At 39.2% G+C, this 24,178-nt stretch overlaps 1 long non-coding RNA gene across 3 annotated transcripts; it reads right to left on the bottom strand.

Annotated features, from left to right (window-relative positions):
- Positions 1-16,715: 16,715 nt before the first annotated feature.
- On the bottom strand, positions 16,716-23,056 carry LOC132843513 (uncharacterized). Of its 3 annotated transcripts, none has more exons than XR_009648122.1 (4): positions 21,724-23,056; positions 20,635-21,209; positions 20,212-20,547; positions 16,716-17,170 (listed from the first exon to the last, which is right to left on the bottom strand). It is a non-coding gene; the product is annotated as an uncharacterized LOC132843513 (long non-coding RNA). The 3 variants fall into 3 exon arrangements; XR_009648123.1 differs by lacking the exon at positions 16,716-17,170 and having other exon boundaries at positions 19,826-20,347; positions 20,476-20,547; XR_009648121.1 differs by lacking the exon at positions 16,716-17,170 and having other exon boundaries at positions 19,826-20,547.
- Between the last annotated feature and the right edge of the window lie 1,122 nt (positions 23,057-24,178).

Here is a 24,178-nt window from a genome sequence, read left to right as displayed (position 1 = left end):
AAGGTGAAAATATCCCCTTAGATCACGTTGACAACACACCGCCACCTAACGGTGAAAATATCCCCTTAGATCACGTTGACAACGCACCGCCACCTAAAGGTGAAAATATCCCCTTAGATCACGTTGACAACGCACCACCACCTAACGGTGAAAATATCCCCTTAATCACGTTGACAACGCACCACCACGTAATGGTGAAAATGTCCCCTTAGATCACGTTGACAACACACCGCCACCTAAAGGTGAAAATATACCCTTAGATCACGTTGACAACACACCGCCACTTAACGGTGAAAATATCCCCTTAGAACACGTTGACAACGCACCACCACCTAATGGTGAAAATGTCCCCTTAGATCACGTTGACAACGCACCGCCACCTAATGGTGAAAATGTCCCCTTAGATTACGTTGACAACACACCGCCACCTAACAATGAAAATATCCCATTAGATCACGTTGACAGCGCACCGCCACCTAACGGTGAAAATATCCCCTTAGATCACGTTGACAACGCACCGCCACCTAAAGGTGAAAATATCCCCTTAGATCATGTTGACAACACACCACCACCTAACAGTGAAAATATCCCCTTAGATCACGTTGACAACGCACCACCACGTAATGGTGAAAATGTCCCCTTAGATCACGTTGACAATGCACCGCCACCTAAAGGTGAAAATATCCCCTTAGATCACGTTGACAACACACCGCCACCTAAAGGTGAAAATATCCCCTTAGATCACGTTGACAACGCAGCACCACCTAACGGTGAAAATATCCCCTTAGATCACGTTCACAACGCACCACGGTTGTGAAAAGTGTTTTCCCTCGTCAGCGGCGCATCCTCTTAACAGCAAAGTTAGCTTTGGTGATGTGAGGGTTAAGTCGTTGGAAAAGATAAAGTATTTGCAAGACACACACAATTTGCACGTCACAACGCTCTGGGAGCATGAGTGGTGTGAAATGAAGGAAAACGACGAGAGAGTGATAAACTTTCTAAAAGAGCTTGACTTTCCCAAGCGATTAAACCCTCGAGATGCCCTTTACGGTGGTCGAACGAATGCTTTGCATTTACACTATGTAGCACAACCCAGTGAGAAAATTTATTATTACGATTTCACGTCACTTTACCCATATGTAAACAAGTCGAAAACATATCCTTTCGGTCACCCCACAGTCATTTTTCGTGACTTTGAACCTCTGGATAATTATTTCGGAATAGTTCGAGCGAAAGTATTACCGCCTAGAGGCCTGTGGTTCCCGGTTCTTCCGTACCGTGTAAATAACAAACTCCTTTTCCCTCTGTGCAGAAAATGCTGCGAGCAACAACTAAAGCATTGCAATCATTCAGACCAGGCACGAGCCCTAACGGGAACGTGGGCCGGTATAGAGTTAGCAAAAGCTGTTGAGAAAGGTTACCGAGTATTAAAAATGTTTGAAGTCTGGCATTTTCCTGAAAGATCCAAAAACCTCTTTACAGACTACATTAAAATGTTTCTCAAGACAAAACAGGAATGTTCAGGGTATCCCTCCTGGGTAGTCGATGAATCCACAAAACGTGAATACATTCAAAATTATGAGCGTAATGAGGGAATTAAATTGGAAGAAAAAAACATTAACGTAAACCCTGCCAAAAGATCTGTGGCTAAACTAGCTCTGAATTCATTGTGGGGCAAGCTGTGCCAAAGACCGGACAGATCAAACACAACTCTGATCAGAGATCCTGCAGAATTTTTAAACTTTATATTCTCAGGTGTTTACAATGTTAGTCACTTCTCTTTTTTGTCTGATGAGGTCGCTCTTGTGCAGTGGCGTTACATTAACAATAGCATGATTATACCGGGAATGCTAACGTGTTCATAGGTATTTTCACCACAGCGTATGCTAGACTTGAACTGTACAATCTGATGGATCGTTTGAACCGCCGTTGTTTGTACACCGACATCGACAGCGTCATTTTTAAAAGTAAAGAAGGGGATTGGATACTGCCTTTGAGCGATTATTTGGGGGGGTCTTACCAGCGAGCTAGATGACGGTGATCAAATAGTAGAGTTCATAAGCGCTGGACCTAAAATCTACGGTTACAAAACTAGAAAAGGAAAGACATTGATGAAGGCTAAGGGTATTACTCAAAATTACACCAATTCCAAAGTTATCAATTTGAAATCATTGACAGATCTGGTGATCGATCATGTGAAATACCCCGATAAACCCAGTCAACTTATAACGTCGCACAAACAAATCACTAGAGATAAAAAAGGGTTTCATTTGAGAAACCAGACACAGGAAAAAAGGTTCAGGGTTGTGTACGATAAACGTGTGTTATTTCCTGATTTCACAACTCTACCTTACGGGTATTGACACCTGTACTGTTGTATTTTTTATGTATATATGTATGTATGAATGTCTGTATGTTGTTCATTTGATTGTTGTCGCAGTACAGTTGTGAACACTTGACAAGGAAAATATGAATGTGACTTCTTTTGACACGAGGCTGCAACTACCCTTTTCATGTATTGTGTGTGGACCTAGTAATATTGGGAAATCTTATTTTGTCAAAATGCTGCTGGAAAATTATAAAGATGATTTGTCCAAAGTTCCTGAAAATATTGTATGGATTTATTCATGTTGGCAACCTTTGTACGATGATTTGATGACCAAAATAAACATCAATTTTATTCAAGGAATCCCTGATTCTTTGTGTGACAATGAAATGTTTCCCCCCGGTAAAACAAACTTGGTGATAATAGATGACTTGATGGAATCTGCGAGTAAAAACGAGGAGGTGGAAAAAGCTTTTACTAAATACACACATCACAGAAATCTGAGCGTTATATATCTGGTTCAGAATTTGTTTTTTCAAGGCAAGTCTAGGAGAAGAATCAATTTGAACACCAATTACATGGTTCTCTTTAAAAACCCTAGAGATAAATTACAGATCAGTGTGCTAGCTCGGCAAATGTATCCGGATAACAGCAAATACTTTTTAGAATATTTTCAAGACGCCACCACCAGACCGTACGGTTATTTATTTGTTGACCTAAAATCAAATACACCAGAAGACTTCAGACTCCGATCAGGTTTGTTACCGCAAGAATAATCAGCTGTCTATGTTCCAAAACAGAAGAAGAAATAGACTTACTGAAAAAACAAATGTCTATATGCTTGAAAAAAACACTTCCGTTGTTGAAAGCATTACACGAGGCTCCGCCCCGGAAAAGAAAAGTTGTATTGCGCGATGCACCTACCGAACTCATTCTTAGCATATGTGAATTAGCTTTAAACGTGCTCAGAGGTACCATCCCTCTAACAGCGAAACAGCACAGAGAATTAAAAAGGCAGAAAAAATGGATAAAACTTTTTGCTGATAAAAGAGCAACTGTAGAAAAGAAAAGGAAAGTAATTAATCAAACTGGAGGATTTCTTTTACCACTACTTAGCGTTGCTGTCCCGTTTATAAGCAGCCTGATAGCATCTCGTAACAGTTAACATGGAGACCGCTGAGAAAATGTATTTAGTCCCTCAACATCAACTTGACAAGCTTAGAAATACCACGGTGGAAAAAGAGAGTTTAAGAAACACTGTTGAAAGCAACTTAGACGTAGCAATGCATCAAATTTTGTCAAGGACGGATCTGAATGAATACAAGTAGGTAAAACTCTACACATCGGTCCTGCAAAAGTTTTTAAACCTGGGTAAACTGAGTGATCAGGAATCAGCTCAACTGACTCTCACGCTACCAAAAATTCCAGAAACACCACAAATCAAATCAGAGGCAACCATGACTGAACTTTCACAACCTCGCGGTGATGTGATAACACACGAGGTGCTTGCTAACGTTTCAGCGAGGAGTAAAAGAAATGCCTCGTACATTATGGGAAAACTTTTAAAATCAGGCGATGTTTTTTTTTGTTTTGTTTTGTGTGATACTATTATCATCTTTATCATTATCATTGTCATTATAATTATTATTATTTAAATTAATTTATATATATTCCTCTTTGATTTATATATATATATATATATATATATATATATATATATATATATATATATATATATACATTCATTTTATATCTGTTGTACTTCCCTACATGCGCCTTCATTCATATATCTCCACTCCCACACCCAGTTACACTTACAGTTACACACACACACACACACACACACACACACACATTTTGTATATTGTATTTTGTATTTGTATTTTGCATCTAATTTCTCTTCTGTAAATATTGTAATTGTCTGTTTGCATAATAAAAAAATAAAAAATAAATAAAAAAATAAAATCAGGCGATGATGCTTTGTGGAATGATGAGGGTGAATTTATTTTTAACGGGAAGACGATCAAAGGATCTCACATGGTGGATCTGCTTAAAAATCTCACTGCACCTCAAAAGGTTTCCGATGATCGGAGGCCGTTAGGTTGGACCGAATTGTTGCATACTGTAGCTAGCCTAAATATACCCTTTTCAACAATACCTAATGGCGCTGTTCGACGCAAAATATCTGACATCAAAAGATCTATCGACCCCCACCCCTCTCGAAGCGTCACACCGTCGCCATCTAAAAGCAGAGACTATGATTCCCCACCCCTTGTTCTTATCCGTAGTGATTGGCATGATTTTTGAAAATGACTTATGACGATTACGTTTGCTCCATTGCATTTGTTACTTTATTTCAATAAAATATTTATACAGTAAGATTTTTCTTGTGAAGCATCATGATTAAATAGTACACTACACAGGTGAATGAAACATTTTCAGAGAGTTTACACATTGCACACAACTAAAAGAGTGTTTTTTATTTACTCTAGGATACATTTTTTTCATAAAAGACTCAACTGCTTTATCATTTCTATTTAAATCCTTGCTATACATAGACATAATACAATCAAACTTATATCCTTTAGCTCTGTGACACAGAAAATATACACAGTGCTGTCCGCAACAAACTGAAGTAAAATCTTGAACTTGAACAGGATTGTATTTTATTTCACAACAGTTCTTACTCAAAAAGTAATGAGTAGAATCAGGAAAGAGTGCGTAGTCTGGTCTGTTTCCATAGGAGTCAAAAAACTCACCGGAGTTTTTATTATTAAGACATAACGCTAGCCAGTGCTCACCCGGCATGTGTCTCGGATGTGTATTCACAATGAACATGGCGGGGAATTGTCTCAGCGGGTTTGTAGGTAATTCGTCGCTAGCCACAACACATCGGAACATGTTTTCCTGACGGTGAAAACTTCTCATAACATCAGTTAGTTATTTGGTATCCATACGTTACTGGTAATCTATGAGTATGTTTCTTCGGTTGTTTATTTCTAAAATGCTGCCAAATTAGCATAGACTATTAGATTCACTGTTCTCGGTAGGGGTTGTCGAAATCTGAGTTCCATTCGCATGTTCCCTGATTTTATTAATGACAGGTATTGACCGCAGTCGTTTTCAGGATTCAGATTGGATGCAAACAAAGTATAACCACGCGAATACTCTTCTCTGTTTATCGCCAATGCCTGATCTTTTAATTGCTTTCCTGATGCTAAAATTAAAGAATAGAATTCACGAACCGCATTATCGGATTGGAAATCGGGTTGAAATGGTTTTGCAGGGTATTGAGTACCATCTACGTACAAAGCTACAAACTCTGCATCGTAGTGTTTAAAATTAAAAGGATTTTTATTGTATGATCCACTGAAGGCGTTGTTGTCCACCATACCAAATATTACGGTTTTAGGCAAAGGTCCGAGGAAAAGATTCTCTTGCGAACAAATGCGACTCCCAGCGGCCAGACTGAACGTTTTCATAGAAACTCTCTCTAAAGAATATTTAGCAGTGGCAGAAAGCAGCGAATGCGCATGTCCGAGTTTCACCGACGGTGATACAGAAACTTTCTTCACGAAAAGAGATGTGTTGAGAATTTTCAGAGCGAAATTGATGTTGCCTTCCTTCATTAAGCAAAATTCATCTTTACTCCGAACCATTTTAATCCTCAAATCGACGCCGTTCAGTAAAAGTTTATTTTGAAAAAATCTGAGTAAATGTGACCGATGAGGTCAAAAGTGTTGCTTTCAGCACTAAACCGGGCCCTTCGTTTAAGACCTTCATTGCGATCTGCAGGGTCAGTGGCATCCATATATCTCGCTGTGTCTTTGTAGAATAATCCTGAACAAAATTGCATTTCCAAGGTATCCTACCCATAGTTAAGGAGACATTCAAAAATTGCTCCGTACGGATGTGTATTGCTAGATTGAGAAATAAGACGATCCCCCAGCATAACGTTGACTTGTGAAAAAAGAGAAGCTATAGGATAGTTAACAACCCCCACCTTTGCATCATTAGCTATGTTGGTGCCATCAGCGTTCACAATTTTACAGGTAACATGAATAAATGTATTGTTCAAATCCAGGTAATCTTCACCATTTCCAGTCAGTCAGAGCAGAAAGCGGGGGTATTTCGATATAAGTGTACTTTTCAATACTCGTCTGTGTATAAGGTAGTGTGAAAATATCCAATTCGGACTTTGTACACTCCGCGGATAACCTGTGTAAGAAAGCCATGATTTTAGAAAATGTTCAACAGCTTTCTTTTTTGAGAGACAGGTTGACGCTTGTTGAGTCTCGTCTTGTTCTTTTTAACACTGGTCTTAGTTTTAGTTACCCCACGCCTTTTATTATGAATCACGTGACGTTGTCCTGGGGGTCTTTTGGATTTTCCACGCGAAATCAATGCAAGACCCGACCCGTCCTGATTTCGACTTTGAGTTTTACTAATAATGCTGCTCATGACATCACCTGCAACCCCTTTGGCAGCAGTTTTTAAATTAGGTTTGACTATAGCAAACCCCTTTTTGAGGAATGGAATTGCCATTCTAAACAATCCTCTAAACAATCCTCCTAACCCTGAACCATACATGGTAGGGGCTCTTTGAAATCCCGGGAGTCCATTTCCGGCCTGAGCGACGTAATAATCTATGTAGGTCTGTGGGTTAACGTATCCTCTCTCTATCTTTTTTATTTATTTATTTTTATTTTATTTTATTTTATTTTATTTTATTTTATTTTATTTTATTTTATTTTATTTTATTTTATTTTATTTATTTATTTATTTATTTATTTTTATTTATTTTATTTTTTTTACAAATAGAAGGAATGTTTAGCTGGTCTGAAGTGTAGTTTAGCTATAAACTTCCCATAAGTAAAAGGTACGTGTTTGTTCTGATCCGACTTGACTTCGCTTGCAATATCTGTAATGTCATTCTTGATGAGCGGTATTTTATTTCTCACAGGGTTATAAACTATAGTCATGCTGAGTTTTGATATTTTTATTAATTCATTGATTTTGATAACTAGATCTTCAATACTTTTATAATATCCATGATTTACCTTAAATACTACTGTATTTTACTTCCTTCCCTCCAAGAAATGTAACACGAAGAGTCATCCTCTGACAATGTATCCCAACTGTGAACATATTGAACTTCCGAAAGTGAGACTTCCCAATCTCCTTTCAAATCAATGGGCTTGGCAAATTTAGTCATATAGTGTGATATCGTTATTAGGTTAAATGTCCTTCGACGCGTTGCTCGGAAGAGTCACATAGAATCCATACTCGTCCATGGTTATCAATTTTAGTTAACAGGTATGATTGTGATGAGTCTTTTTAAACACAAGCGCAATGTTTACTACATCTTCAGCAGGAACCCAGGAATTAAATTTATCAGGCCACCCCACCCACTTTTCCAGACAGAACTTTTTCCGGTTTTTAATCTTTTCAGACAAGATTTTCTCTATTTTGAACGATCTGTCATTACCTATAATGATTTTTTGTAACTCAGGCTCGTAAAAAGTTCCCTCCATTTTTTCACCATCGTAGTCTCGTAATTTATATACAGGAGGGTCTCTAGGGATCCGCTCGGAAATTGAAAAATATTCATCTGTAAAATTTTGCTCGTATCCTTTTTCAAACTGTCCTTTCGAGTGTGATATTCTAACAACGTCACCGGTTTTAAACTTGAATTTTATTTTCTTGGGTTTTAACGACTGTAGTCCGTAAAGAGTTTTAAATACTGTGAAAGAATTGGCTTCGGTGACATCAGCTGGTTTCATTTTAATGCTGGAATGACGGTTGTGGTTATAAGCTTGAACCATTTCCTGCACCCTGTCCGTGTATTTTCGCGTGTTAAACGCTGTAAAATATCTCCACATCCTGGTCTTTAGAGTTCTGTTGAACCTTTCACACACCGCAGCTTTCTGACCCGTGCCCGTGGCAAAATGTACAATGTCGTGTTTTTTTTGAAGTTTTGAAAAGTTTTGTTAAAAAATTCTTTCCCTTGATCAGTTTGTAATTTTTTTGGGATTCTACCTTCCCTTAGAATGGAATCAATAGCTTTAGTTACTTCACCGCTGGTCTTGTTTCGTAACACACGCACCCAAGCGTATTTAGATAAAATATCTATACACGTTATCAAAAATTTTATCATTTTATGATTTCATCATTACTCTCCGATATCACCTCACTGGGGGGAAGGAGCCTGAGCTGGTGCGGGAGGTTGAGAGATACCGACTAGATATAGTTGGGCTCGCCTCCACGCACAGCTTGGGCTCTGGAACCCAACTCTGAGAGAGAGGCTGGGCTCTCTACTACTCTGGAGTTGCCCGCGGTGAGAGGCGGCGGGCTGGTGTGGGCTTGCTCATAGCCCCCCAGCTCAGCAGCCATGTGTTGGAGTTCACCCCGGTGAATGAGAGATCTTCAACTCCCACCTCCGGCAGAGCTTCAACCAGATCCCGAGGGAGGTTGGAGACATTGAGTCTGAGTGGACCATGTTCTCCACCTCCATTGTCGACGCGGCCACGCGGAGCTGTGGCCGTAAGGTCTCCGGTGCCTGTCGTGGCGGCAATCCCTGAAACCGGTGGTGGACACCGGAAGTAAGGGATGCCGTCAAGCTGGAGAAGGAGTCCTATCGAGCCTGGTTGTCTTGGGGGACTCCGGAGGCAGCTGATAGGTATTGGAGGGACAAGCGAGCTTCAGCACGGGTGTTGTAGAGGCAAAAACTCGGGTCTGGGAGGAGATTGGTGAGGCCATGGAGAAGGACTATCGGTTGGCCTCGAAGAAATTCTGGCAAACCATCCGGTGCCTCAGGAGGGCGAAACAGTGCCCTGCTCACACTGTTTACAGTGGGAGTGGGAATCTGCTGACTTTGACTGGGGACATTCTTGGACGGTGGAAGGAGTACTTCGAGGATCTCCTCAACCCCACCGACATGTCTTCCACTGAGGAAGCAGAGGCAGCGGGCTCAGTTGAGCACTCTTCGATCCCCCAAGCTGAGGTCACTGAGTGGTTGAGAAGCTCCTCAGTGGCAAGGCACCGGGGGTGGATGAGATCCACCCTGAGTACCTCAAGTCTCTGGATGTTGTGGGGCTGTCTTGGTTGACACGCCTCTGCAACATCGCGTGGCGGCTGGGGACAGTGCCTCTGGACTGGTAGACTGGGGTGGTGGTCCCTCTGTTTAAGAAGGGGGACCGGAGGGTGTGTTCCAACTACAGGGGGATCACACTCCTCAGCCTCCCCGGAAAAGTCTATGCCAGGGTACTGAAGAGGAGAATTCAGCCGATAGTCGAACCTCGGATTCAGGAGGAACAATGCGGGTTTCGTCCCGGTCGTGGAACACTGGACCATCTCTATACCCTCACCAGGTTGCTGGAGGGTTCATGGGAGTTTGCCCAACCAGTCCACATGTGCTTTGTGGATCTGGAGAAGGCATTCGACTGTGTCCCTTGTGGTGATCTGTGGGGGGTGCTCTGGGAGTATGGGGTCCGGGGCCCTCTGATAAGTGCTGTCCGGTCCCTATATGACCGGAGCAGGAGTTTGGTTCGCATTGCCGGCAGTAAGTCAGACTTGTTCCTGGTGCATGTTGGACTCCGGCAAGGCTGCCCTTTGTCACCGGTCCTGTTCATTATTTATATGGACAGGATTTCTAGGTGCAGTCGGGGGCCGGAGGGAGTCCGGTTTGGGGACCATGGGATTTCGTCTCTGCTTTTTGCAGATGATGTTGTCCTGTTGGCTTCTTCAAATCAGGACCTTCAGCGTGCACTGGGACGGTTTGCAGCCGAGTGTGAAGCGGCGGGGATGAGAATCAGCACCTCCAAGTTCGAGGCCATGGTTCTCAGCCAGAAAAGGGTGGCTTGTCCCCTTCAGGTTGGTGGAAAGCTCCTGCCTCAAGTGGAGGAGTTTAAGTATCTTGGGGTCTTGTTCACGAGTGAGGGAAGGATGGAGCGGGAGATCGACAGGCGGATCGGTGTATCTTCTGCAGTGATGCGGTCGATATACCAGTCTGTTGTGGTGAAGAAAGAGCTGAGCCGCAAGGCGAAGCTCTCTATTTACCAGTCGGTCCTACCCTCACCTATGGTCATGAGCTTTGGGTCACGACCGAAAGGACAAGATCCCGGATACAGGCGGCCGAAATGAGTTTCCTCCACAGGGTGGCTGGGCGCTCCCTTAGAGATAGGGTGAGGAGCTCGGTCACTCGGGAGAAGCTCAGAGTAGAGCCGCTGCTCCTCCACATCGAGAGGAGTCAGCTGAGGTGGCTCGGGCATCTGTTCCGGATGCCTCCTGGATGCCTCCCTGGGGAGGTGTTCCGGGCATGTCCAACCGGGAGGAGGCTCCGGGGAAGACCCAGGACACGCTGGAGGGACTATGTCTCTCGGCTGGCCTGGGAACGCCTCGGTATTCCCCCGGAGGAGCTGGAGGAAGTGTCTGGGGAGAGGGAAGTCTGGGTGGCCCTGCTCAGACTGCTGCCCCCGCGACCCGGCCCCGGATAAGCGGTAGAAGATGGATGGATGGATGGCATTACTCTCTGACAAGCTGCTCATGTCGACTAAATCAGCTTGCCATTGTTCATCTATGTTTTTCACAAAAACCTTGTTTCTTTTAAACTTTGTAGTCACCGGTTTATGAAGAGTGTATGCATCTTGCTCAGCTAACCAGTTTTTTATCTCACCATCATTAACTCTTTTAGCAATTTTCTCAACTATAGCCCTTTGCAACTCTCAACACTTCCGTACGAGCCAGGGTCAGACGGCATGTAATACACATTCTTCAACAGCCGCTCATTCATTTTGAAGTATCAGAACATCAATGATCAAAACACCGACCAGATTGAGGATTTTATTTAAAAAAAAAAAAAACAAACAAACAAACAAAAAAAAAAAAAACATCACGTGACTAGTTTTACATTTTTCTACTTCAAAATCAATCGTGTAATATTTTGTAATATCACCATTCTTCTTTCTGAGCAGTTTAAAAACACACACATCTTAACATAGGTTAAGATACATAATATGTGAACTCAAGACTTCAGTTCTTTCTCGGAGACAGATTAGATGTGTGTGACGGTTCGGGCGGCTCCAGAGCTGAGTGAAAGGTCCAGTAATGCACAACGTCTTCATACACTTGGTCGCTGCAAATTTCTTTGGTTTTGTCTTTAGCCTCGCTTACAACGGCTTTGATGTTAGGCTCATCCCGCCAGTCGCATATGATAGCTTCAGCGATGCCTAGAATTTTTTCCAGGGATGGGGTGTGTTTTATTCCACACAATTTCAGAGCCTTTACCAGAGTGTATTTCAGCCATGGTTTAAACAATTTTTTCAGTAATCTGAAGGCATTCATGTGCAGATAGTATGCTTCAGGCTCAAACAAACAAGCGTGTTGGAGTTGACTCGGGTGATCTATGGCGCATCCATAGCAGTTGTCTCTCAAATCTTTATCAATAATCCGGTCCAAAAACTCAGCCATGACACCTCGGATGATCGCTAAAGCGGCGGTGGAAAGACGGCTGTCGGTTTCATCATCATTTGAATGCTGAAAGGTCAGATTTCTTTTTCCGAGTGATTCACCGGTATTTTCTTCGTCTTTAGAACTGGAACGCGTCTCATTGTCATCTTTATCCAAGGTTGCGAGTGATTTGTTAAAGTAAGGTGAGAATTCCTGAGACATTTTCACTCGTTGTTGCTCAAACAGCCAATACATCGTACACAAATGCAACTGTTTTTAAAACACTTTTTAGTGGGGCATGATGTGGGTGGTACAGATGCCGGAAGAAGGCGGAGTGAGGGGGGGCGGAGGGAGGGGAGGAGGGTTGGTGCGGGGCACACTAAACATCAAAGTTTAGTTGTACTCTAACTCCGTCATCGAATTCAGCTTTTTTCCGGAATAAATAATCGATTTGATTAAAGTAGTGTTTTAGATCATGCCTGCTGACTGGATCAAACCTCACTTCGTATTTCTCTGACGTGAAGTCACCGTTAATCGTCGTTGAAACATACAGTGATAGTTCATCCTTTGAAAGATTTCTTGCTTCTATGCCGTATTTTTGCTGAGGAGTACATTTGCTCCACCATTTATATTTGTAGTCCACTGGTGAAAAATCATCTCGAAGAATGTAGTCAAAATCCTTACACCAACAAATCATGAAATTTGTTCCATTCACTCCGATCAAAGGTTATGGCCTCAGTAGCTTTGCTCCAGCGTTTGTGATCAGGTACAGAAAGCTTGAAAAGCGTTACGTTGTTTGATTCAGCATTGAAGTGAAAGCCGGCTGTACATCCATTTGACATCGCCCAATACTCACTACTTTCACGCTCTAAAATCTCTGCAAATCTTGACTTAGTATATTTTTTCATTTTCTTCGGTGCATCAGGACAAACAGCCATAGCTATGCTCTATGACTCATACACGTTATACGGTGTACATGGTGGTAGACTATTTGAAGACTAAAACCGATGAGAGCGTGTGCATGCGTTTGCGTGTGTGCGCGTTTGCTCAGGGGCGTGTGCCGTTGTAGATAACACCTTTGGCTAACTAAAACCGAGGGGGTGTGCATGCGTTTGCGCGTGTGCGCGTTTGCTCAGGGGCGTGTGTGCATGTGTGATGTTGTAGATAACACCGTTGGCTAATTAAAACCGAGGGGAGGGGGTAACCCTCTCACAAACATTAATTCTGAGGGGAGGGGGGTAACCCTATCACAAACCACCCCCGGATCAAACATGTGAGTTTTAAGTCCTAGCTCATTTGGAACAAAAACATACATATGCCAGATCAATGGTTTGACCTTCATTAATTTCTTAATTCATTTCTTTATTAATCTCTTATTCTTATTTCTTGTCAGGGTAATAAAAAAAAAAAAACTAGACACGATTCATTTCTTATTCTTATTCAAAACATGTGAGTTTTAAAGTACTTCTCTCCTAGCTCATTTGGAACAAAGACATACATATGCCAGATCAATGGTTTGACCTTCATTAATTTCTTAATTTATTTCTTTATTAATTTCTTCTACACCCCCGGATCAAACGTGTGAGTTTTAAAGTACTTGTCTCCTAGCTCATTTGGAACAAAGACATACATATGCCAGATCAATGGTTTGACATTCATTAATTTCTTAATTCATTTATTTATTAATTTCTTATACACCCCCGGATCAAACATGTGAGTTTTAAGTACCTTTCTCCTATCGACTTGAAAACAGATACAACTCACGTGGTGGGCGTGTCCGCTCAGGGACGTGTGTGCGCGTGTTTTGCTAAGTCACAAACATTCATTCTGAGGGGAGGGGTAACCCTTCAATGCAGTATTTTTGCTGAGTCACAAACATTCATTCTGAGGGGAGGGGGTAACCCTATCACAAACCACCCCCGGATGAAACATGTGAGTTTTAAGTACTTCTCTCCTAGCTCATTTGGAACAAAAACATACATATGCCAGATCAAAGGTATAACCTTTGACCTTTATTCATTTCAACAACTAATTTCAAATAAATAAATAAATAAAATAATTAATTAATTAATCAATCATAATTAAAAAACTAATTTCTAAAAACTTTGACCTATTTTCTTATCGATAATGACAGCTGTCTTATCTACTGACATATAGTGGATAGTAAAGCTGTCACGAAATATGACCTGTAACTCTCTCTCACATTTACTGCTGTTCTGTTCTCATATTTTTGGGGGTATCTAGATGCACCAGGGACACATTGATGTTGAAAAGACATTACAAAGTGCATTTTTGTCAATTATTATTTTTATTTTTTTCTGAGTGGATATATGACTGGACTGTAATCTTCTATCCCACAGGTGGACTAAGACATATGTCCGAGAGGAAAAAGCCACAAAAGAGTAAGTGCATGTAAATGCAATGATTGATACCTCTATCAGTGTGTTGACATTGCTATTTTACCCTTGGTTATTTGCTCTATTTCTATTGGGTTTTTTAACTACTTACAACAGATAATTAGTCCTAACAGACAAACTATCAAATCCAACTGGCTTCAGGTGTCTAATTTGACCAAAATGCATTGCCAAGTAGAGGGTACAAGTTAAACCTGGTTCAGCTTTTGATTAAAGATAAACATCACTTGTCATCCTTGTAAGTCTGGTCACTACTTAAGTCTTCTTAGTTGTTTATTTTGTTCCTTATCTAAGAAATGTGTGAAACATGTTTTTGATGTTCACATATTGCTCCTATCATAGAGTGTAATATAATATTTAGCAGAGTGTAATATAATATTTAGAAACCTCCTTGTGTGTTGGCAATACATACTAAACATACCATAATTGTTAGATAGATCATTTTTATGTCTTTTTGAATTACAGATTAGTCTTTTTGAATTACAGATTAGGAAGGAGCTTGTACTGAAAAATTCATTATCAGATACTGTAAATATCAACAATGACCCTTTGTATCAATGAAACTCAGTGCCTATAACCAATCATAATAGCCTTATGCTAAGAATGGAATTTGTGTTTTAATGCTTTTTATTTTCTTGACATGGCAAAGCAGAAATATTGGTTGACATTGGGACATGGGAGCCCTGTCCAGTATGGTATGTATTCTTCTGTTCTTCTGCTTTATCAATTATTGCATGCATTGTTAATTTACTTTAACTTTGTTTTTATTTATTTATTTATTTATTTATTTATTTATTTATTGCTACAATGATTTGTTATTAAACTGTTCTGTTTCACAAATGGTGGTGGTAGCTCATAGATGGAAAATGAAACTGTTATACTTATAAAAACCTGTTGTGTAATGTTGTGTGCTTTACACTTGTTAAAGGGTTGATGTTTATTGGAAACACCCAAGTACAAGTTCAAAAGCGTACAAGCGGGCCCATTCCTGCCAGCCAAAGGATTCTCTCCATATCCAACTCAATTTCCTTTTCATGTGTCACTCAGAAACATGTTTTTATACTTGTAAATATACTTGACGTTCATTTCAACGGCACAAATCAAGCACAAACGAATGACACCAGTTTTGTGTGATTTAGACGAACTGGGGTGGAGAGTGACGTCACAGTTCCCGAAAATATTTTATGGAATAATATGATTTTAGACACGTGTTGTGACCTTTTAATATGTTTTAGAACATTTAGGATTCGAGTTATTAATATTCTTTATTTTCTTGTAACAAATTTGCATTTGTTTGTCTTTTAAATATCCATCTTTGGAGTGTTTTGATATGACTGACATCTCTGATGCCTCTGATTCGTCTACAGTTTGTTGTTTATTTCTGAGTCTGGGTGTAGAAAGTTGCAAGTGGTTTTAAAAAGCCTCATTATGGCTTTGAGCACTTAGTCTTTGTTTTAGGTGTGTGTGTGTGTGTGAGAGAGAGATATGATACCATAACCAAGTTGTAACACCCAGAGAGTTGTGTGGAGTTTTGCCGTACTAATTCCTGCACTTTATACTTGTGAGGTTATTTGAAGAAGAGTTGTTGATTTATTTCACTTGTATGACCTTTTGGGTGTGTTTTTTCTCTAATAAACTTGTGCTCAGGCCTCTCAGGCTCATGACAGGTGCACAATGTATGCACAGGTGTACAAGTATTTCTCTCTGCCTTCATGATTGGAGCATGACCTTCCCCAATGACTTCCTGGGGTTCTTCTGGTCTGTTTTATTGTCTAATATCCTAAGAAATGCTCACGTGTTCTGGCCTTTTTAAATGTTTTAGACCATTTTGAATTTGAGTTAATAGTGTTTATTTTCTTGTAATGAGGCTCAGAGCTGCATTTGTTCGTGTTTTATATATCCATCTTTGTTCGTATTTTGATATGACTGACATCTTTGATGCCTCTGATTCTTCTACAGTTTTGTAGCCTGTTCAATTTCTAATAATACATTTAAACACGTAAACCTGTTTTCTGTTTTTCTCTTCAAAACCTAATGTGGATTATTTGTTATAACTTTGCTGTTGTGTGTGTGCGCCGTGTGATGGGTTGGCACTCCGTCCAGGGTGTATCCTGCCTTGATGCCCAATGACGCCTGAGATAGGCGGCTCCCCGTGACCCGAGGTAGTTCGGATAAGTGGTAGAAAATGAATGAATGAATGAACTTTGCGCTTGATGAACTGACTTTCTCCCAGAGTTTCCACTTGATTAAGAACACCTACCCTACACTCCTTGACCATTATTTTCAGCTTCTCCTCCATATAGAAAACCTATAAATTTGTAAAATGTGTTGACGTATTGTGAATAGTAACAGATGCACTACATGCAGAAACCATACATTCTTTAAAATTGTGACACCACAACTGAGGTGTTTTAAAGTAACTCAACACAGGAAACCATATGAAACAAATTCACTGATGGAACTTCTGTCAGTGACGTGGGGGTAAAAACAGACCCAACTGCAGGATAGCATAAAATAAATCAGTATTTATTAACTAAAAAACATGAAACAATGACGCAGACAATACCAGACATCAAAAAACAACAGAAGACACCAGAGGATTCCGCGCTGCCCGAGTTGCAGCCTACATGACAAAGACAACCAAAACAGGCTGCCAAGGTCGTACATTTACACTAAAGCACACAAATGAAACTCTGCACTGGCTGTCTTTATTGGCCAATAGCTATTTCATTTCTGTTCTATTCCATTCCCTAATAATTGTCAGTAGCACTGACTTGATGTCTACTGCATGGCTAAATATTGAAAACCTGACCTATAGCATTGACTAAATCATTACAGTATAGAGGTCATAGATTGTGGGTAACCAACATTTTTCCCCCATGTTGAATTCACCTTATAAAGGCGCATAATTCCATCTATATGCCACAGGCTGTTGGGGTAAGGTGCATGATACACCCGTCTTGCCACAGTGCCGCTCCATCTCCTACACAGCAAAAAGTCCAGTGTTAAATTAACTCACAGAGTTGATTAACACTTTTTCAGAGTTTATATAGCTCCACACTCTCTGGAGTTAAATTAACACTTTCTAAATAGTTAAATATTTAACACTATGCTGGAGTTACTAATCTGACTCCAAAAAAAGTGTTAAAATAACACTAAAAGGGATATCGAAAAACTGTTGCGAGTTGCACGTTTTAGGTGGTTAAAATTAGTTTCCTTCTTAAAAGATCTACAAAATAATTCCATTAACTTTTTAAAACATTACAAAAGAAGATATGATATACAAATTTTCATCGACAACACTGTATGAACTTTGGATATCAAATGGCTTATATTCAATCTGACATTTTTATAATACACCTTTCATCACTTCTTAGTACTCTGAATGCATGAAGATGCTCATCAAAATTTTCTGTGAGTAGTTTGCCAACAGATAAATGTGATTGTCAACCAAAAGTACATCACTTATTTGACAGAAGACTGGCATTTCATCTTCTATTGCACTGCACACCACAAGTCCAGCTCTGTATTCTACACCTTCTACTTTAACCCAACTGGTTGAGAAAACATCTTCTTGCTCAACATTTCAAGCAGTTGAGCATTCTCATCTTCTATGGAAAATGATTTAATTGGCCCAAACTCATTATGTTTGAGGGTAAACGTTTCCCAATGGTAAGCAATGGCCATCTGATGCTTTTTAGCTAAGGACTTTATGTTTTTGAAATTTTTAAAAGAAATCTTTGAACATTTTATGTTTCGATTCAAATCTCATTGACCACGTATATAATAAGGGGCCAATTTTCCTTATAGAAGAAGGGTAATGAATCATGTAGTGATGCTTGGGAAGCAAATTTTTTTGTGGATACAAGTTCTTAAATAGTTTGTGGTGGTCAGCAATCAAGTGCTTCAAATACACCGTCAAGCCTGAAGTGAGACAAGGTGAAAACACCATGTTCATTATTTGAAGTAACATAAGCAACAAACTCCAGTTCTTGTGTCCTGGAGGAACAATGTCTCCTAACAAAAGTGGCAGATTTTTCACAAGACAATGTCTGGATGGAATTTAAACCAATGCTATTACCAGCACTCTCCAAAATAACCTTTGTGGAGCAATTTTTACGTTCTAAAAATCCATAATCAAAAGAATAAATCCTAGAAAGTAAATCCTCTTCAGATATAAAAGTTGTGCGAGAGATGACCAAAAAGCAATTTCATTTTGTATTGAGCCACTCCTTCAAGGAGGTCATGCATTATATCGAAGGAGTAGTTATTGGTAACATGAAAATACTTCAGTGTATTAATTGTGGAATTTTTTTTTCAAACCATACAGTGACCTCAATTGTGAATTTTCCTGGAGAGACTTGCAATGCATTTCAAAGATTTCTTTTCCACGAAGGACCACCTTAGGATCATCCTCACTGTATACTGTTTGAGAATCATTCTTTTCAATTAAACAAAAGGAGACAGAAATGATGGCTACTAAATGACTCATTAAAACCAAGAATTGAGTGCATCCCTAGATTATCACCAGTGATGTGTGATGGTGCCATATATCTGCTCATCTGAGAAGGGAAGACTTAATCCCTGGCTTTCAAGTATCTTAATATCATTTATCAACGGTTCCAGTATAACAAAAACTGTACTTGCTTAAATCTTGTGCGTGAAAAAGTGCTAACAAATGTTCAGAAGAACCGAATTAAATTTTGGAGGCAAGTTTCTTACAATAAAATAAAGACAGCCAATTTTGTGGATACAACGTTTCGAGCCAAGGGGGTTTGCTGTTTCAAAATCATCATAGTACTTTTGGATTTGTAATGCATGTCTCTTTGTAAAAAGTTCAGACTCTGATCTATAATCTTTCCTTAGATCACAAATTTCTGGATTTCTGCAGATGAATTTCATTGTTTCTAAAACTGGCACATATATAAAAGTATCATTCACTGGTACTTGGTCATAAGTGCCAGATTTCTGATTCAACCTGTTGTCATACCGCATACCTAGTTCTCTCTCAACGGGCTCTACAACTCCCCATTTTTCTTTAAAGTGTTTATTCCGTTTCCATTCGGTATTCAGATTTGTGAATGGGTTTTCTAATTTTTCAAATGATTCATTTATTACAGTTTTGCAGGGGTCATTTGTAGGCAAAGCAGAGAGTATGTTATGCTTTGTTTGTGAGTGAAGCTCATCTGTTACCTCCTCTAAATCTCCCACAAACTGTTTGGAATCCTTTGGCCACTATGGATTCACACAATTTTGGCCACTATGGATTCACACAATTCTTTAGTTGAATTTTTAGCAAGCCCTAAATCATTGTTCTCTGATATAGCACTGGAACAAGGAGACTGATGCTGGGGATCCATAAGGTCCTCCAAAGAATCTACTTGAGATGAGCTTGCAACTGGCTCACTTGAACATCCAACAGTTGAACTTTGAGCAATCATCTGAACATTGCAATGAACACTATTAAGGTGCTTACGAAAACCTGCATACGTTTGGAACTGATGCCTACAACCAATACAACAATACCAATGCCTACAACAAATATATATATATATATATATATATATATATATATATATATATATATATATATATATATATATATACATATATACACATATATACACACACACACACACGCTTGTAAGACTGATACTTTTTTTAAATCTTCCGTAGCTAACTTAGCTAGAGAATGTACATTGAGAATGCCAGTCCTAGCAATAAACAAACCTTTGTAAAAGATCACTCATTCATTTTATTAATTCGCTCCATCATTTTAATTAAATCGTGGCCACGCTGCAATAATTTGATTCCTTGTTTTAGTTAAATCGTAACGAGTGAGCATTGTAAAACGTGGCGATGTACATAGGCCTATAGGTTTTGTGTATGCATTGGCTTTTTTCTATATTTTAATAACGTAATGTATATTTTAATGTGCAGTGCTCCACGGCACGTAATATTGTACATGCTGTTATTGAATTAGCATCAATCATAAATGTTTGAGTATTATTTCACTTAACTTACCTTTCAAACCGACGCGAGGATAATGGCGGGTGGCGTCTTCATGGATTTCATTAGCGACAATTGAAAATGCGTGGGCGGAGTCCAATTACATCTCCATGGAGTTGGTTTAACACTGATGATCAACTCTGTGAAATGACTCCAACACCAAACACCATTTTACTCTGAATGTGTTACTCTTTGGGAGTTGAAGTCAACTCTGAAATGTTTAACACCAAAATTTCAACTCTCCAGTTTTTGCTGTGTAGCAGTAGCTGCTGGGTTTACCTGAGCCAACATCTCTCACACCCTACGTCATGGGACCAGCAATCCATCCACACGTAACAAGGCTCTCATCATCTAAAGTAGTAATAATGTCAGGTATTAAAAAACACAATTTAATCTGTTATAGCAGAACAATCTACAATACAGTAAACGATCGCTTACCTCATATCCAGAATTTGGATGCAGGTTTTGAAGCCTTCTTACATGATGTTCAAGTTCTTCATTTTCTATTGCAGAAAATCTGCTCCTCACTGGTACACCAAGCAACTTTGTCCTCTTATATAAAAATGAGGAGAAACATTCAAAAAGTTTTGCAGTTCGCTTAACTGCGTTGCCTTGCTTCAAAAGAAAACCAATTTGGTCCCTGGTTACCTGAATGGCTGGTCGTCCTTGACTGTCACAACCGGCTCAAGTCATGACAAAAAAAAGGGAGGACGCAGTGAAAACCAAACTACCATTTAATCTTTTATTTAAAATGTGAATAATTAGTCTGAGCTTTAACAGAATGTTTTAACAGTTTAAACGTGACAGTGTATTGGAGAACACAACTGGAAAACAATACTTACAAAATAAGGAAGAAACCAAACAGAACCCAAGCGGAAAAATCCCCCGAACACAATCAACACCAAACTTAAATAAGGAGAGATAACAAGCAACAGGTGCACACGATTTAGCGGTACAGCGCCACCCACTGGCCGGCCGTAGCGGGGAAGCAGGAGACCCGTCACATTGACGTCCTGAAACAAAGGATGAATATTAAAAAAAAAAAAACACACTGTTTTTTATCAAAAAACACACTGTCATTATAATTTGATTGTAAACCACTGCTTAAAACGGAACCAAGCATTAAAGTGAATTTCACATAAATGTCCGTGTACTTTGAGTCAAAAGAAATTCAGTGATTACATTTAACCTTTTGATCCACAACACGTGTTCTCCAAAAGCCTTGTTCCTCTACTTAACTGCCTCTTTGCATTCATCCTCCAACCACGGCATCGTTTTCTTTTCCCCCTTCCTTTACCCTTAGGGACAGACTTCATAGCTGCCAATTTTTCACCCATTTATTTTTTACCAAGCTCTTCAACATCCACATTCCCTTTTGTCTGGGTTCATTTTAATACACACTCATTTTACATAAAGACAAAACAGGACATGAGACCAGTGTTAGGTTACGTCTATTATTCCCTTCCTGTAGTTACTGTGTGATTAACATCAAACATTAAATCATGTTCTAAAGCACAATAAACTCACCTGAATGAATTCGAGAGGCTGAAAACCCTTGATTTACAGGTAACATAACTTCAGACATCAGTGTCCTGAGACCATCCAGACTCTGTTGTAGGTCCTCAAGTGTGTCTGGAGACAATAAATGTTCAATACGACGTAAATGTCTTAGACAACTCTCAAGTGAACGAAGCTCTCGTTCCCCACAAATCCCTTGATTGTGTACGCGTTCTATTTCATGGCATTTCTAATTATTTTATCTACAACACCAACCTCCATTTCTTCTGCTCCATGTAAAACTCAAATCATTTGTTTGCTGGGTGAATATCCAATGGGAAGTCACAACTATACTGACGAGTCAAAATGAGGTTTGCGATATCTATAACTTTCATTTATTTTAACTTTCCTGCCTCCGCAAAGCTCAATTATAGATATCTGCAATTGTCATTAAGGATGTGTGACGAGCTGAATATCGGTGTCAGTGACGTCATTGCAGATATCTGTCACTTACTTCTGACTATTCAAATCTGAATGACAGATATCTCTAACTGTCATTGTGACTAGTCAGAATGCAGTTACAACTAGTTAAAAATATGTTGTTAATATCTGTAATGTTCATTCAGGATAGTCAATTTTAGCCAGTAAATGTTAAAACGGCTTGCTGTAAAAGTCACCACTTTATTTAGAACAACGTGGTTACAGCAGGCAGGTGTTTAACCATCCAACACTACGGTACATCAAGAGGCTTCAAACCGTGCTAAAAGTACGTGAATATGTCTTAACACAACAGTGTTATAGCGACATCTTGTGGACAAGTCCGTGTGTGTGTGTGTGTGTGTGTGTGTGTGTGTGTGTGTGTGTGTGTGTGTGTGTGTGTGTGTGTGTGTGTGTGTATTTATAAACGTATATAATGGTATAATAATATGATATAATGCTTTAATAAAAAATGGTTGACTTGTGTGTATTTTGAGCTGCCTTTCATCATTAGATGCATGTAATAAAGGTTTTATTTTGGAATAATTACAAAATTAATTTCTAAAGCCAATTGCGATGTCTACTGAAGGAAAAACAAGCTGATACAGGTAACAAAGCAGTTTGCTGGAGTTATTTTTATCTGGATTGCTTAGAAAAATTGCATCATATTGCATTAATCTCGATGCTCACAATGCACTGTAGGTGGAGAGCTGATTGGTGATTGCGCATGCGCATTGTTCACTAGGCTTGTAGAGAGTTGATAGAGCAGAGAAGGACCTGTTTTACTGATTGGTGATAGGAAACTCCAGCCACTGTGAGTGATGTGATATTTTAATGTAATGAGTTGTTATTGTAAGGGTTTAATGTGCTGGTACAGTGCACGTGGGCGGGGTTTATATACTGGGAAAAGGCCGTTTATTTAAAGTGCGACCTGTTAAACTATCACATGTAACTGCGACACACTTATCAATCACTAATTTGGAATTAGCAAAATAGTTCTTATCTGCTAACTGTTAAACTTTATCATATGCTAATCTTAGCCATTATTTATTAGATATCCAGGTTTGGTTAATCAAAGCTTTCTACTGATTTAGTATGAATCTTAGTTCGTGCCAAAATTCCATCCAATGCAATGAGTTAATGCGGATCGTCCATGTTTTTGTATGTAATGTGTGCCAATAGTGCCAAACCTTTTATTATTAATGTTTCATTTATGTGTAATAATATATATTTATTTTAATAGGCAATGGAAGGAAAAGATGACAAAGCTAGCAAGGTATGAAGCTCTTTGCTGTTTATCACGTTTGAAAATCACTAAAATAACATACAAGTAACTAAAAACATTATTTATATATTTATATATTTAAATAAAAGCATAATTATTTTAAATATTCTTATTTAAGTTAAACAGATTCATTTGTTTTGCCACAGTAACAGTTGGTAAAATATTTTGCATTGTTTGAATTTTAATGCAATATTGATAGCTACAGATAGAGTTACTGGTGTTAAACAGAGTATGGTGGAATTCTCTATTTATGTTTCTATTAAAACTTTTGATTTTACAGGAATCAAGGACTGAAGATACCACTGATGAAAATACAAGGACTGAAGATGTATCATCCAGTCAGAGTTCTGACTCTGATGTTCTCTTTATTGACCTTGAGAGCCCTTGTGAAGTAGAGACTCCGGAAAAAGTGGAAAAAGCTGAAGATGGTAATTCAGACAATACAAACATGAAAATGATCAAATGCACAAAAAGGGAGGGAACATAAAGAGAAAACGTGTATACTGTGGTTCAGGGCAAAGCGTATTAGCAAAACATGTATTATATAACCAGATTAAAAAAGTTTTTAAAAAATGAATAAATATTGTTTAATAGGAGACAAGAGGAGCAAAGCTGTTACTAGGAGCAGAACACAGCTCCATTGAATCCTTAGGTCTTGCAGAGGTCTTGTTGATCCTTTGGCCTGCTAATAAAACTTGGATTGATAAGTAAAATGATAAATAT

Source organism: Tachysurus vachellii, chromosome 3 (genome assembly GCF_030014155.1).
Source record: "Tachysurus vachellii isolate PV-2020 chromosome 3, HZAU_Pvac_v1, whole genome shotgun sequence".
Lineage (NCBI taxonomy): Eukaryota > Metazoa > Chordata > Actinopteri > Siluriformes > Bagridae > Tachysurus > Tachysurus vachellii.
This window is presented reverse-complemented; position numbering and strand designations above follow the sequence as displayed.